Here is a 14,958-nt window from a genome sequence, read left to right on the forward strand (position 1 = left end):
TTATAAGGATAGGCCCATAATTGACCCTACCCCCCATATAAAGTCCCCTCCAGAAAATGACTTTATCGCCCATAACTGGCTAAGAAAAGCGTCAATAGCGGTGAAATTCGGCACAAATATGTTGTATTGGAACATAAATCTCTTTGTAAAATTTTATAAGGATAGGCCCATAATTGACCCTACCCCCCATATAAAGTCCCCTTCAGAAAATGACTTTATCGCCCATAACTGGCTAAGAAAAGCATCAATAGCGGTGAAATTCGGCGCAAACATGTTTTATGAGAATGTTAATCTCTTCGTAAAATTTTATAAAGATCGGTCCACAATTGACCCTACTTCAGAAAATGACTTTATCGCGCATAACTGGCTAAGAGAAGCATCAATAGCGGTGAAATTCGGCACAAGCATATTTTATGGGAACATAAATCTCTTCGTAAAATTTTATAAGAATAGGCTCATAACTGACCCTACCCCCCATATAATGTCCCCTTCAGAAAATGACTTTATCGCCCATAACTGGCTAAGAGAAGCATCAATAGCGGTGAAATTCAGCATAAACATATTTTATGGGAACATAAATCTCTTCGTAGAATTTCATAAGGACCCTACCCCATATAAGGTCCCCTTCAGAAAAGGACTTTAATGCTCATATCTACCTTAAGAAGCATATACATAACAATAAAATTCGACATAAAAAAGTTTTATAGGAACTAAAATCATTTTCTTAAATTTTATGAGGATGGGTCCATAATTGACCCTAACCCCCTAATAAGATCCCCTTTATACAATGACTTTAACGCTCATTACTGACTTAAAAATGAGAGTGCAGCGGTAAAATTATACATAAACAAGTTTCGTGCAAGCCAAAAGCTCTCCATCAAATTTTATAAGGATCAGTCCTTATTGAAAGTGGGCAATATCGATCCACGTTTTCGCCTAGCCCTTTAACTTTTTACTTTAACGCTCATTACTGACCCACCCTCCATATAAGGTCCCCCTCAGATAGTGACTGTAACGCTCGTTACTGGCTGTAACGCTCAAATACGATTACAGCGATGAAATTTCACATAAACATGTTTTGTATGAGCCGCTACTCTATGCCCCTATTAAGGTCCCCATTAGAAAATTACTTTAAAGCTCATTACTGAGCCAAAAATGCGACATAAACAATATTTGTATGAACAAAAATCGGCGTATTAGTGCTCCTTAAGTGCTCATTACTGCATAAAAATACTAGTAGATATATTCAATTCAACATAAACAAATGTTATGGGAACTGAAATCTTCTTACCGACATTGATGAAGATGGATCGATAAATGACCACTTCAGTAAAATTACTTTAACTCTCATTAGTTGCTTAAAATTACGACTTAGGCGATGAAATTTGAATAAACAACTTCTTTACGAACATAATTTATGTACAAATATAATATTGACCCTTATATAAGATTCGCTCCAGAAAATCACTTTAACGCTCATGTATGGCTCAAAAGTTCTTCCAAATTACGGTAGTTTTATAGAAACTGAAATTTTTCAATTGAATTTGATGAGGATCGGTCGATAACTATCAAACCCCCCTTTTCGGTTTTCTTTAGAAAATTACTTTAAACCTGAATTAAAAATACGAGTACAGCGACATTAGATACAAACAATTATTGTATAAACCGACGAGAATAGGTCCATAATTGACTCTACGCTCCATATAACCACTCTTACAAAAAAACAGTTTATGGTTATAAATATTGGATCAAACAAAATTAATATTTTTAATTGGGAATATCACGGTCCATGCTTATGCCCTTATTAAAGGCCCTCTTCCAAATATTTCCCTGATGTTCATATTAATATCAACATATGATTCAACATAGATCGATAATATCAAAATTTATTAATAAGGATGATTTGATGGTGGGAATATAACATGGCCGAATATAACACTCTTACTTGTTAATTAATTATTTTTAATTTGCTTAATAAGCTTAATAGTTGAATCTGAACTGATTTTAAGTTTCTCGGCGGATTTAGAAAGCAGAAGCTGAGGCCTTTATAAAGACATATATAGCGTTTAAGCAACCTGGAGAGATATGTGTGAATTTCATCCAATAACATATTTTTTATTTTAGTTTTGCACCGTTGTCCAAGTCAAATAATGTGAATAGGTACAACTTGTCCCTTTATCTGTCTGTCTTTTTAATTAATTATTTTTAATTTGCTTAATAAGCCTAATAGTTGAATCTGAACCGATTTTAAGTTTCTCCGTGGATTTAGAAAACAAGCTGAGGCCTTTATAATGACGTATATAGCGTTTAAGCAACCTGGAGAGATATGTGTGAATTTCATCCAATAACATATTTGTTTGGAGATTTTTTTTGAAAGTATTTTATACAGGAACCGTACTATTTATTAACTGATTAGAAACCCATGTTTATTCCTGAGTAAAACGCAACTTTAGATATTTTTTTGAAACATTTTTGTGCTCTCAATTTCTAAAATCATCTGACATGACTAGTTAATTTTGAACTTTTCCTTTTAAACAAAAGGCATAAAATTGCAGCATTAGTATAAATTACTTAATCTTAATTCTGGAGGAGATGGGTATTAGAACTAATAAATCAGTTCTACAACATTTATACGAATTTATTGAAGTTTGGAAATAAGATGAAATAGGAAATTGTTAGGAATTTATGTTAACAAGTGTGAAATGCCTCGTTAAATGTTTAAGGCAATTTGTGGTTTAAACTGTGATCCTTAAAATTGCTCAACTATAAATTTTGTAAATAAAGGAAGGAAACTTTATATTTGTAATGACACAAGATGTATTATGGTGGTGTTAAGTTCCGTCAATCGCAACCTTAAGGTGTTAAAATACAATATTTCATTTGTACGTGTGTGAGTGAATAGTTCAACGTACATATTTAGTTTTCAATGTGGTCGAAAGTGTGAAAGAATTTCTCATACATTCTAACATTTAAACCATCCAACATTCAACCAATATCGATTGCAATTCTTATTGATAATGGTCCATTAGTATTCACAGATGTTTATGGGGATGTGTTTGAATTTATACTTGTGTACGAGATGTACGAACACTATATTATAAACGTTCATCGGGGAATATATTACTAACATGGACTTTGTCTTTTGGTTTTTGTGCAATTTATACTGTTTGTAGGGTTTTTATTCGAAATAAAATGCAATTTATTTTTTGTACTTAAAGGTCAAATCTGACAAAAAGAAGAAAAATCATCTAAACCTACAAAGTTATGATTACAATTGAGATTAGAGTCTATTTCTTTTCGTTTATCCTGTTGTGAATTTGATGGTTGGTTTTTTTATTATTTATTAAGTTTTTGTTGGAAACTTTTTGAATGATTTTTTTTTACTTTCATTGTTGTTTATAGCATAGATTTTTTTCTGATTTTTCGTCAATTTTTATTTTATACTGTTTTATATAAAATTCTTTTGAAGATTTTACTATTCATGTCACGTTCTCGTAGTATCTGTTTCTGTATCAGTCCAACTTTAATATTATGTTTTGCTCTCATGTCCTTGTCATCTCTAATTCAATATTTTTTTTTCGAGCCATAACCACTATATAAAATGGCATTACATTGTATTGTTCCATCAATTCTATTTAGATTGTATACATACAATACTTTAGCTACACGGGGCATTATGGTTTGGTGTCAGCATTTGTTATATACATTGGAAAATATATTATGCGAATATTTTCAAAACTAAAGATTTATTTAGGTCTCTAATTAAAATGGAGTTGAATACTTTTAATTCAATAGAAATCTGGTGGTAAAGAAATATGTTATATATATGTTATAATTACATAGTTGTCCACTTACAAATACATAATTTGTTTATGTTTCACTACTAAATGATTTTAAAATGTTTTTGTTACATGATCTTGTTAAATGGATATTATTTCTCCATCCCTCAAAGGTATTTCTCTTTTATACTTTTATGTCTTGTCAAAGTTCATACATTCAGGCCTTTTTTCATTTTTTTATAATGTAATGTGCACACTTTTTGTCATACATTTTTAATTTCTTTACTTTATTGTGAGAAAATTATAACAACAGAATTTTGTAGTTACAGTGATACCAAATACTAAATTTTTTACGAAATTATCATTTAATATCTAAAATAAATGTAATTGTATTGTAACATAACAAATAAATGAAATAATATTTTGAAAATCTTAGAAAAAAAAACTATGTAAAAGTATTAAAAAAAAATAATAAAAGATTATTAAAATTCTCAGTGTGCAAAAATCATAGATTGTTGACATTTACTGACAAAAATTATAAAAAGACCACACGAGGGCGTGTGAAGAATATTAATTTCGAGTTACAAAATTATTATTATTGTTTTTTCTTATATTATAATATAATATTTGTTTGTTTATAACACGTCATATTACTCAACGATATTAAATGTATCTACGATTAAAGACCAACGATATTTTGACTTTATTTAATGGTACATATGTATTAAATACACATGTGAAATTGTATCTACCATTTTCCCCAATAGTCGAAACTTAAAACTCACTTCATGAGAGATTTTAACATAAAGTTGCAACTTATATAAAATCCTACTTTTTGTAGGTGTTCTATTTTCATAAAAATATAACAAACTAAGTTTTTATCGATTTATTTACAAGTTATAATTCCACTTTCGATCGGAATGGAATTCTGTGACAGGCCTGAAAATTTATGTTCATTAATCTTTTTCGGAAAAAATATAAAGATTTTAAAAATGAAAATCTTTAAAAAATTTATCATAACTTTAACTTTATACATTTTTAGAAGACTGTTTACGTGGTATCGATTTAAGACAATTTTTGATATGTACGTGCAAAAACAAATCCACTGTATAAATCCAGGAAGACATTTTAAAATCTCATCACAAACTCACATGTACATGTAGAATTTTAAATATATATGTATATGTACATATAAACACATGATAAATAGTATGTTTTAGTATACCCACTTGAAAATGTATTTCCAATGACAATATCGGAAATGATTTATCTAGTACAGACAAAAAAAGAAGCTATCAACGTGAAGACGTTTTTTTGATTTCCAATCCAAATTTAGAATGGTTTCCAACCCATATTTAGAGTGGAGGCCATTACATGTAAGTTATAAATACTCGTTACGCATCTAATTTCGGGAACACATTGGAATTATTTTTAAACAATACAAATTTATTAATTTTAACAACAACCCTGGAGAAAATTATAAAATTTTAGTAATGATTAGTAGTTATTTCATATATTACTTGGTAATGGGTGGTCATTACTTCATTCATGACTGAATTGGTACTTACTGTTATAGAGCGAAGTAATTTGAAATTGTTTGTAGAACAATTGTTTAGAGCTTGTCCAACAAACAAGAGGTAGTAATAAAAGAAATAATTCTTAAAAATTTCCAATAGGGGTTGCAATTTTTTTTTAATATTTTTTGTTTTAAATTCTTTAATAGAAAAGGAAGTAAGAGGAGGAGGAAGGAGAATAAGCAAATGCTACTTTAACACCAATTCATGTTTCATTTTTATAAATACTAAAGTATAAGTATACTTATTTATATGAAAGTGTATAATTATATATTTGGTATGTTGGTATATTAGGGTATTTTCTTTTCCTTTTTTGAATTTGCATATAACGGAAGGAAAAAATATTTATTTAAAAAGAAACAAAAACCCAACTAGTTCTTAATAAATAAAACTAAAAAAGAAATAATTTTAAAAACTACTTATGTTTATTAGATCAATGTAGAAAAGAGGAAACGTTAGACCAAATCAATATTTTAACACATTGACGTAAATAACGGCTATAGACGTCGAGCACGCTCACTCGTAGATGCAAATGACGTCTATAGCCGTCATATAGTGTATCGCTAAAGTGATTATAAACAAAATTTTTTGTATATGCCTCAATGTGCTTATAAAGAAAAACTTATATATTAATTTTTTTTGTGAATATAAAAAAATTAACAAGTAAGAGTGTTATATTCGGCCATGCCGAATCTTATATACCCACCATCAAATCATTGCCGAAAAGGAAACCGATAATGAGATTCAGTTGAGAAATTTCAGTCCCTGTAAAACTACTGTAATTTGTACGAACTTTTGAGGCATTATTGAGCGTGAAGTGGACCTTATTAGACCGATCTGAATCTGAATCGTATTAATGAAAGTTAAAGCAATTTTCTAAAGTGGTCCTTAAATGGGGGGTAGGATTAGTTATCGATCCATCTTCATCAAAATCGGTAGAAAGATTTCAGTTCCCATACAACTTGTTCATGTCAAGTTTCATCGCTGTACTCGCTATTTTGTGGCAGTAATGAGCATTAAAATCATTTTCTGAAGGGGACCTTATATGGGGGGTAGGGTCAGTTAGGGACCAATCCTCGTAGAATTTGGGAGAGAAGTTTTGGCTCGCACAAGACTTATTAATGTCGGATTTCATCGCTATAGTTGTATTTTTAAAACACTAATGCCAGCTAAAGCTGTTTTCGTGGGGTCCACTTGTATGGGAGCTATCCGAAAACGTTAACCGATATTGCCCATTTTCAATATCAAACAAACCTTACCTGTATGGAATATTTGTGCAACTTTTTAAACCCTCTACCTCTTTTTGTTCGGCCTCTATCGAGCTTTCAACAGACAGACGGACAGACAAGGCTAGATCGTCTTAGAATTTAATAAGGACACAGAATATATATTCTTTTGTGGGTCTATGACCAATATTTCGATGTGATACAAACGGAATGACAAAATCAATATACCCCATATTTTTTGATGGTGGGTATAAAAATTCATGTTTATTAAAGAAATAAATATTATTTTCATAAATTCATTACATAAAAATATTGTTTATATTATTTAAAAAATCATTAATTTTAGTCTGTTTTTCGTTTCAGATGTTGCTTTTATCATCTTTTTTTTTCAAATAAAGAATTTGAATTTATATCTAGCTCTAAGCTCAAATCTCGCAAAATATCTACTGTATTTAAAATTTCTTTAACCGAAAATCGTTTTTCTTCAACAAAAACTTCTTCATAGTTATTAGTTAATTTACTATATTTAAAAAAAATTAGTATGTGACAATATCGTGAAGTTTTTTCATATAACAGGACTTTTAATAGCCAGGGATAGATAGATGGCATATATGTGAAAAGTGATAATATCAAAAAATGGACTATAAAGTAATCTTCTTATATGAAATTGATCGACAGAGACCTTTAAATCTAATAAAATTGACAATGTCACTAATGTGACTATAACAGTGATGACGATAAACGAACTACTGTCAATATTTTTTTTAATCCGTCAACATCATTTAAACAATAAAACAATATGTTTTATTATACCAACAACATTATTGATTACAATTTATATTCGGGCAGTATTCGTGGAATTTAACGAAGTACTCAAATTTTGAAAAAAATTATGTAAGTGTGCATCTGGGTAGATTCATCATTTTTTGGGTGAGCGTCAACGAGTTAAACAAAATTGTAATGGTTGAAGAAATTTGTTTGAATGAAGATCACAAATCTGTTGTAATTCATTGAGAGAAGAAATTAACCAAGTAATAAAGTACAATTGGCCAAGACCGACTATACTATACCTAAGCATATGAAATAAATCCTAAAAAATGATTTATGTACATTTGTATTAAAAAAATAAGGTACTGATCATGGCATAATCATTTACAGGTATTCCCAATTCTACAACAAATACAACTAAGCAAAAAATATTGTAAAAATATTTTCTAAATGTCAGAAATAAAACTAAAAAAAAACAATTCAATTTGAATTTTTCCTTATATTAAAAAGAAAATTATAAAATGAGGATATAATTGTTATAAAATGTATGTTTGGATAACTGTGATGTGAGCGCACAGAAGGTCTCGTAAGGAATTGAGTGACGTGTGCGTGGTGCTGCGGCACAAGCGTGACCTCGGAATCACTAAAGTTAGCGTTAGCTTTAAATCAATTATTAAATTGTCTTGCAAAAGATAGGAGATCTATGGATGCGGCTTATTGCGCAATAAATTTCGAAATCTACATTTCATTTCTGCTTGAACATATTGACTTCTATTAAAACTTTCTGCGCACTTGCATCCCTCGGGGGCATGTTACCTTGATGAAGGATCCCATCTTGGTGTTATTGCAATTCCGGGGAAATGAAGTACTACCAGTACATCTAGTCTGCCGGGACATTAATCTGTTACCACGGGAATCGGTAGCCCGCAGGGCAGAGTTTTTGACATTGTTTTGTCCCAGTTATTGGAGAGGTACATTCGGTGTGCCCGTGGTGGCAGTGGTTTAAGTTCAAATTCGCGGGAAGAGAATGTCGGTTAAAAGACCGATGCACGTTAAATTCTATAATTCGTGATAAGTTCGGTGCTGTTGCATAAAAATGTTGGCGGATTATAAAAAACAAACATTTTAAGAAATTTGTTTCTAACGAAACAATTTATTTGAATTTATTTGAAACAAACAAATGGAAAAGTAAATAAACAAAATAATCAGCTGCCTTATTGACTTCACCTGTAAATTAATACATCTTGGTGCTGATGTTCCTACCGAAAGCTTTGTTCATTTTAAAACAAATATTTGGTTCAAAGGATAAAAAGGTTTTTAAAGAATTTCCATTTTTTATATTTCACATAAAGGAATTATCTTAAATATAATGTTGATATAATGTTAAAGGGTTTGACAGGCGCTTTGTGTATTTTATACATATATGTACTAATTTAGTTGCGCTAGTTTCAATTTTGTGCTAGTTGTTCTAGTTTCAAGGACCAATATGCGTTAAAAACATCTGAAAAAACACAAAACACCCACCCCATTATAGTGGTGAATGTTGGAAAAACAATTAAAAATTCATATTTTCCTAAGAATTACATACATTGTCAAACTTAATTTCAAAGTTTGGCAAGTTTGTGTCTAAGTGTCGCCGGGAAATTCCCAAAACGAAAAATCATAAAATAACTCCCTAATGTACTTTCTTTTAAACACTTAGATATTTACAGTTTGTCTAAATATTTCTTGTTATTTGAGTGTTTTAGTTGATAAGAACAAAAAAACTCATTCACACGTACATATGAGTTTCTAGCATTGTATACAGAATAGAATAATGAAGGCAGCCATATGGGCCCAAGTTTTATTTCTGCCTTTGTCATGCTTTTTTGTTTCAATTTGTTTTGCCAGCAAAAAAAAAAAATCAACAACACATATTTTAAAGTATAAACTCCGGGCAACTAATATAGAAAGCAAATGTATTCTTTGAAATCTTTGGAATAAAAAATATGATAAATTCAACAAGTATGTATAAGGATAAAGAACATTATTAATTATTCCTTAATTTTTTAAAAATAAACGAAGACGATTAAAGTCTTGTTATTTAACATTAAAATGTATGTACTTAGGTATTTATAAATTAACTTGATGAAAGTATGAATAAAGTAAGAAATGATAAATAGCTACAAAAAATTACACGCGAGTGAGGGTTTGCGATACAAAATGCAGAATTTATTGTGTCGTAATACTTTATGAAATTGTTAATTAATGTTTTGATTATATTAAAACATGATTACAAACACATGTGTATGTATGAGTTCTAACTAAGTTTTCGTATTGTCTTTTAACCTGACATTTTGGCTTATGACATTACAATTGTTGCGTAGAATGTTTGATGAGGACTATTCAGTTACATTAATTCATTTTTTAATATAACAATTTTCTAATATACAAAATGTCTTATTTGAAGAATAAGTTTTCTCTCTTTACAGGTTAATTTCTGAAACAACCTTCCAACGTACATACATATGTACATATGTATACATATGTGTATGTATGTACAAATACATATTTGTATGTATTGTTTTGCACGTAATATAAAATCATCAAAGTTATTAAATAAATACTTATGTCTGTAAGCTAATACATAACACACACACACACAAACTCAGATGTTAATTCATCAATAATCCCTGAAACTTAAAACTTTGACATTTAGATTTTACTCCTAACTATTTATAACTACTGTCAATTTGTTGTTATTGGTGTCACTAAAATACGTATGAGAATACGTTTAAGCAAACTTATTAATTGAAGTATTTCTTTTTTTTATAGCTGAAAGCATTAAATGTGCTATATTTTTCTTTAGCAAAAAAAGAATAACTGTTGTGTGTGCCTGGAATAATTCAAATAGATAAACATTATTTTTTATTTTATTTTTACCTTGTGTATTAAATCTAAATGGAATTATCACCCTTGACATACACGTAAAACTGAGATTTTAGTTTATATATATGTATGTACATTGTACATACATATTTATCTATTTATGTACATTATAAGTGTCCAAAAATAACGATTTTTCTCCGATGGGTCCAATTTTGTTTTATAGTGTCTAAAATTGAATGGGTTAAAATTTTAATCAAGTCGGTTAAGATTAAAATTGTAAAATTGGCTAAAACTAGAACTTAGGAAAATTGATCTTTTTGGACACCTCTAATGTACATACATACAAAAATATGTTACTCTTACTAATAAAGAATTCCCTGCAATTCGGAGTGATTGCTCCGAATTAATGTCATTTAGGACCCTGATTTTAATCATACTGTATTTCGATTGGTCACTAGATTTTGATAATATAATAGATTTAAAATTACTTCCAGCTAGATTATATTAGGATATATAAAGTAAGCAAAATCTTTCTCTAAGCTTTACCAATGTTTTCAAAATAAATACATACAAGTTTTATAAATTCTATTCAACCAATTACATATAAATTCAAGAAAAATTTTACCTAAAAGTATACATTGTAAAACTACTGGGTTTCCAGTAAAATGTTGACACCGAAAAAAACTAATTTTGACAAAATTTTAACAACTTTGTTGTTGTTTTTAATACTGTTTGTTGGAACAATAAAAACAGTTGTACAAGTTTTATTTTTTCACATTAGAGAATTTTAAATGATGTTGTAATAAAAGCAAACCTGCATGTTGTCCTCATGCAAGTGTGAATATATACATTAATCCTGCTTTTCATTGTTGGAAAATTTTTGAAGATTAAATTTTTTGAAAATCTTTGATTAATAAGATTATGGAAACACATACCGGAAATATGTATGATTACTTATCTTTGTAGCCTTTAGTAAAATCTTTAATATCTTTTAATAAATATAATTTAGTACTAAGTATTTAAGAAATCAAAAATATTTACAAAAGCCGATTTGTAAAAAAAAACAATCAATTCTTTAATATTTTTTTATTGCTTTTCTTACAAAATATGAAAATAAAATTTCCGACATAATGAAAATAGTATTCTTATCGTAATGAGGATTAAACATAACTATAGTCATAAAGTCATTCATCAGTTTTATCCAGCTTAAACGTCAACATTAAAACCAAAGTTTAACATTAAAACTTTTATTTTCTCATAAATTTGATAAATTAAAATATAATTTAAATCCAGATGAGAAAATCAAATGATGTGGAGTTTAAAAGATAATTGATAATATTTTATGCGAATATTTTTGTGCAATCCTAATATATTACATATAATATATGTACATATTATGTATATAAATGTATGTTGATGCTAATATTATAGTAGCTTCAAACACAAATATTTTACACTAATATTAAGGTAATAACTACAGAATCCAAAACTACATATTAGTACTAAATAATAACACACGCCAACGAAATGAAGGTTTGTGAAAAAATTTAAAACCAATTTTTAGCTGCTGAAACCGATTTTGAAATCTGTTTTTTTCTATCATCCACCACTTTTTCGCAAAATTAGAACGAATATTTATATTGTATTTATAATTATAAAAATATACTTACGTTTAAAGGTTAACTTGAATTTTTTTATTGTCATCATAAATATGGATCTTCATTATCCTAAGTTTCATTTAAATCGGTTAAACAACAAAATAATATTTCACTATGGTTTCAAGATGATTTCCCAATATTTATCCTTCACTTATGTCTTATTATATTGTGGGTTAACATTATTCTATATATGTACATATGTGTCATATTATCTTAAATTGTATTATCTGAAAAAGTTTTATATGAAATGGATAACAGTAAAGAATAAAACCAGTTTTCCAAAAATTTTAACAAAAAAATGTTTTCTCAGAAATCCTCAAAATTCAATTCGCAGGTACCGCTAATATGTGAGAGATATCGACCTAATTTCTTTACTATTTTAATCCCTTCTTTATTGTTCATAAGTCACATGGATATTTTCATAAAATTTTAAAATTAGCTTAACAAAATTTTTAAAAGTTTAAAACTGGATTTTTGAAACTACAGTTTGAAGGGTTTCCCATTTATAACTATATTCCAAATACAGTTTACGCTATTTAACGAGGATAAAAGCTCACGTTTAAGTTAATACGAATGTAATGACATGGTTTTATTAGAATATTTCCCAAAATTTGTTAATTTATTTTTAAATATTTCACAGATAAGTGTTTTGTGACACTAAAGGATCGGAAGAATTTGTAATAACTTTCCCAATTTTAACCGATTTTTGTGTTTTATATCTTATTGGAACGATAATTAAATACATATTTCAATTATTTTCTGTTTAAATGGTAAAATTTTTGCAAAAACCACTTTTATCTACAGAGCTGTGATGCCACTAGTTAAGGTAGTCCTATCGCCCGAAATTTTTTTAGAACGCATTTTATAAACCCACTCTATAACAATGAGTTTAACAATCACATTAGAACAAATAAAGCGATTTTTAATTTTAAAACTTATGTCTAAATTTGGGCTTACAAATTCTAATGCTTAATTAAAATTGTGCCTCCCTAACATTTAAGAATCTTCATGTTTGAGCTCATGCATGTTGGTATTTGTGAGCCAGGTGTCACATTTAATTAACAAAAATTAAAAAACTTTTCACACCCCGCAAAAAATATTTTCATTTAAATTGTAATTTAAACTTTTGTATTTCGTGTTTGAATTTTATTACTCATTATTGCTGTTATGACAATAAACCTATAATATTTATTCAGAATTACTTCATAACACAATATCCGTTACAAAAAATTATCTTTAGAATCTTATAAACAGTTATTGATACAACTCTTTTATTACAAATGTACATTATTTAAAATAAGTTAGTAAAATATTGTCGATAAGATAGGACTGATAATGTGGAATCCTATACCAAATAAAAGTTTATTTGAAGTGGCTTTTTGAAGGTGGATCTATATATGTCATGTATGCTTCGGACCTGAATACATTTAGATTGGCAATTTGAGAGATCGATTAATTTTTATTATGAATTGTTCTGAAATTATTCGATATACTTATATGTATTTATATTACGAAAGATTTACAGTAGGGTATGGCAACAATTTCATAATTGAAATTGTAGGAATTAAGTTACAGCCAGTACAAATTTCTTGCAACTGTAAGTTTTAATTAAATATTTCGATGGAAGTATTGTATACCCAAAGGTTTTGTATTTCAGAGAAAATAATTTTTTCTAGAAACCTTAAACTGGCTAAGGTGCAAGTAAAAATTATGCAAATGTTTCAGTAGGAAACCAAAGTAAAGATATTTTTCTTTCATCTCCAATGGAAAATGCTCAGTTTCTTATTTTTCTTTTTAGAATTAAACCGTGTGTACAAGAGTGCGTCTGTATTTGCTTGAACAATGTCGATTGACAAATAAATGCATCAAATTAAAATCATGAAACTTTTCAGGTGTTAAATACAAAACGTGTTAAGGAAGTGTGTACGAGTAACTAAGTGCTAAAAGTTTTTCGTTGTCAGGTTGTATTTAAATGAACGTGTTGTTATAAAACGCAGTAGATTTATATTAAAACGTACATACATACATACTAACTTACATACATATTTATATGTATGTAAGATACAAGATATGTATGTATGTATATACAAATAGATTTTGTTGGCAAATCTGCAAAATGTTCGACGTTTTTCGAATTTGAGTTGAAGATGACAAGAAATGATAAAGATGTTGTAAATTTAATGATTTGAAGTAAAATACTTGGGTGTACTTCTAGGCAAGTGAATAAATCTGTGTCAGTATGAGGTCTTACAACTATAATTCTTAGATTCTTTAGAAATTGTTTTTTTTTTTTCTTTCTTTCTATAAATGTCTATAAAAATGGAAAAGGAAAACATTCTTATATTACGATATTTTAAAACCTGGGGATTAAATCTTTTTTATCAACAATATTATTAAAACGAATTTTTAAAGTATGTACGAAGATATTTAAACGATGATAGCATTTTTTTTGTAAGTCATATAACTAAAAAATGAAAAAAGCTAGAAAAGCAAAGCTGTCATAACATAGACTGTTAAGAATGTTTAATATAAATGTAATCAATATGTTACATAATTTATACTATTTTTTTTAATAAATAATAAGAATATGTACTTACATAATAAAATTTTTACACCAATGAGGAACAAAATTATGTCTCTTTTTTATCTAAAAATACAAAAAGTTTATATGACAATTAATACATGGACATTTAATGATTAGAGTTGTTAGATGATGAATTATTTTTCTACTAAGAAGAACAAAATGGAACTAGTGTTTTATGAAATAACATAAACTTAAAACTTTAATGACTGTAGACAATTTTTTAATTCTCATTGAGTTTATAAATATAATTTACTATAAAATTTTTAATTTTTCAAAAATGTTAGGAATTTTTTCCGGATAAACAAACGGCTAAATGCTTATCCCCAATAATATATTTTGTTTCATTAAAATTTTTACTTTAATTAAATTAAAGGTTTGGGAAAATAAAGGAATTTAATTTCTCTGTCAATGTTAAAAAATATGAAAAAGTAAATAATAATTTGTGCTAATTTTTAACAGAACTCTTAGTAGTAGTGTTTTGCGGGACGTATGAGTATTGAT

General features: G+C 28.1%; 1 protein-coding gene across 2 annotated transcripts in view; it reads right to left on the minus strand.

The window, feature by feature from the left end:
• Window positions 1-14,958, minus strand: part of LOC119613553 (mucin-5AC) — a 117,299-nt gene that overhangs the window by 27,875 nt on the left and 74,466 nt on the right. For both annotated transcript variants that reach the window (XM_037969611.1, XM_037969675.1), the window contains exon 3: window positions 14,471-14,520. The gene's annotated coding sequence lies outside the window, so the exon portion shown is untranslated. The remainder of the gene's footprint in view (window positions 1-14,470; window positions 14,521-14,958) is intronic.

The sequence above is a fragment of the Lucilia sericata genome, unplaced genomic scaffold (assembly GCF_015586225.1).
Source record: "Lucilia sericata isolate MDLA Ls3-8-SP2 unplaced genomic scaffold, ASM1558622v1 Contig000002F_arrow, whole genome shotgun sequence".
NCBI lineage: Eukaryota > Metazoa > Arthropoda > Insecta > Diptera > Calliphoridae > Lucilia > Lucilia sericata.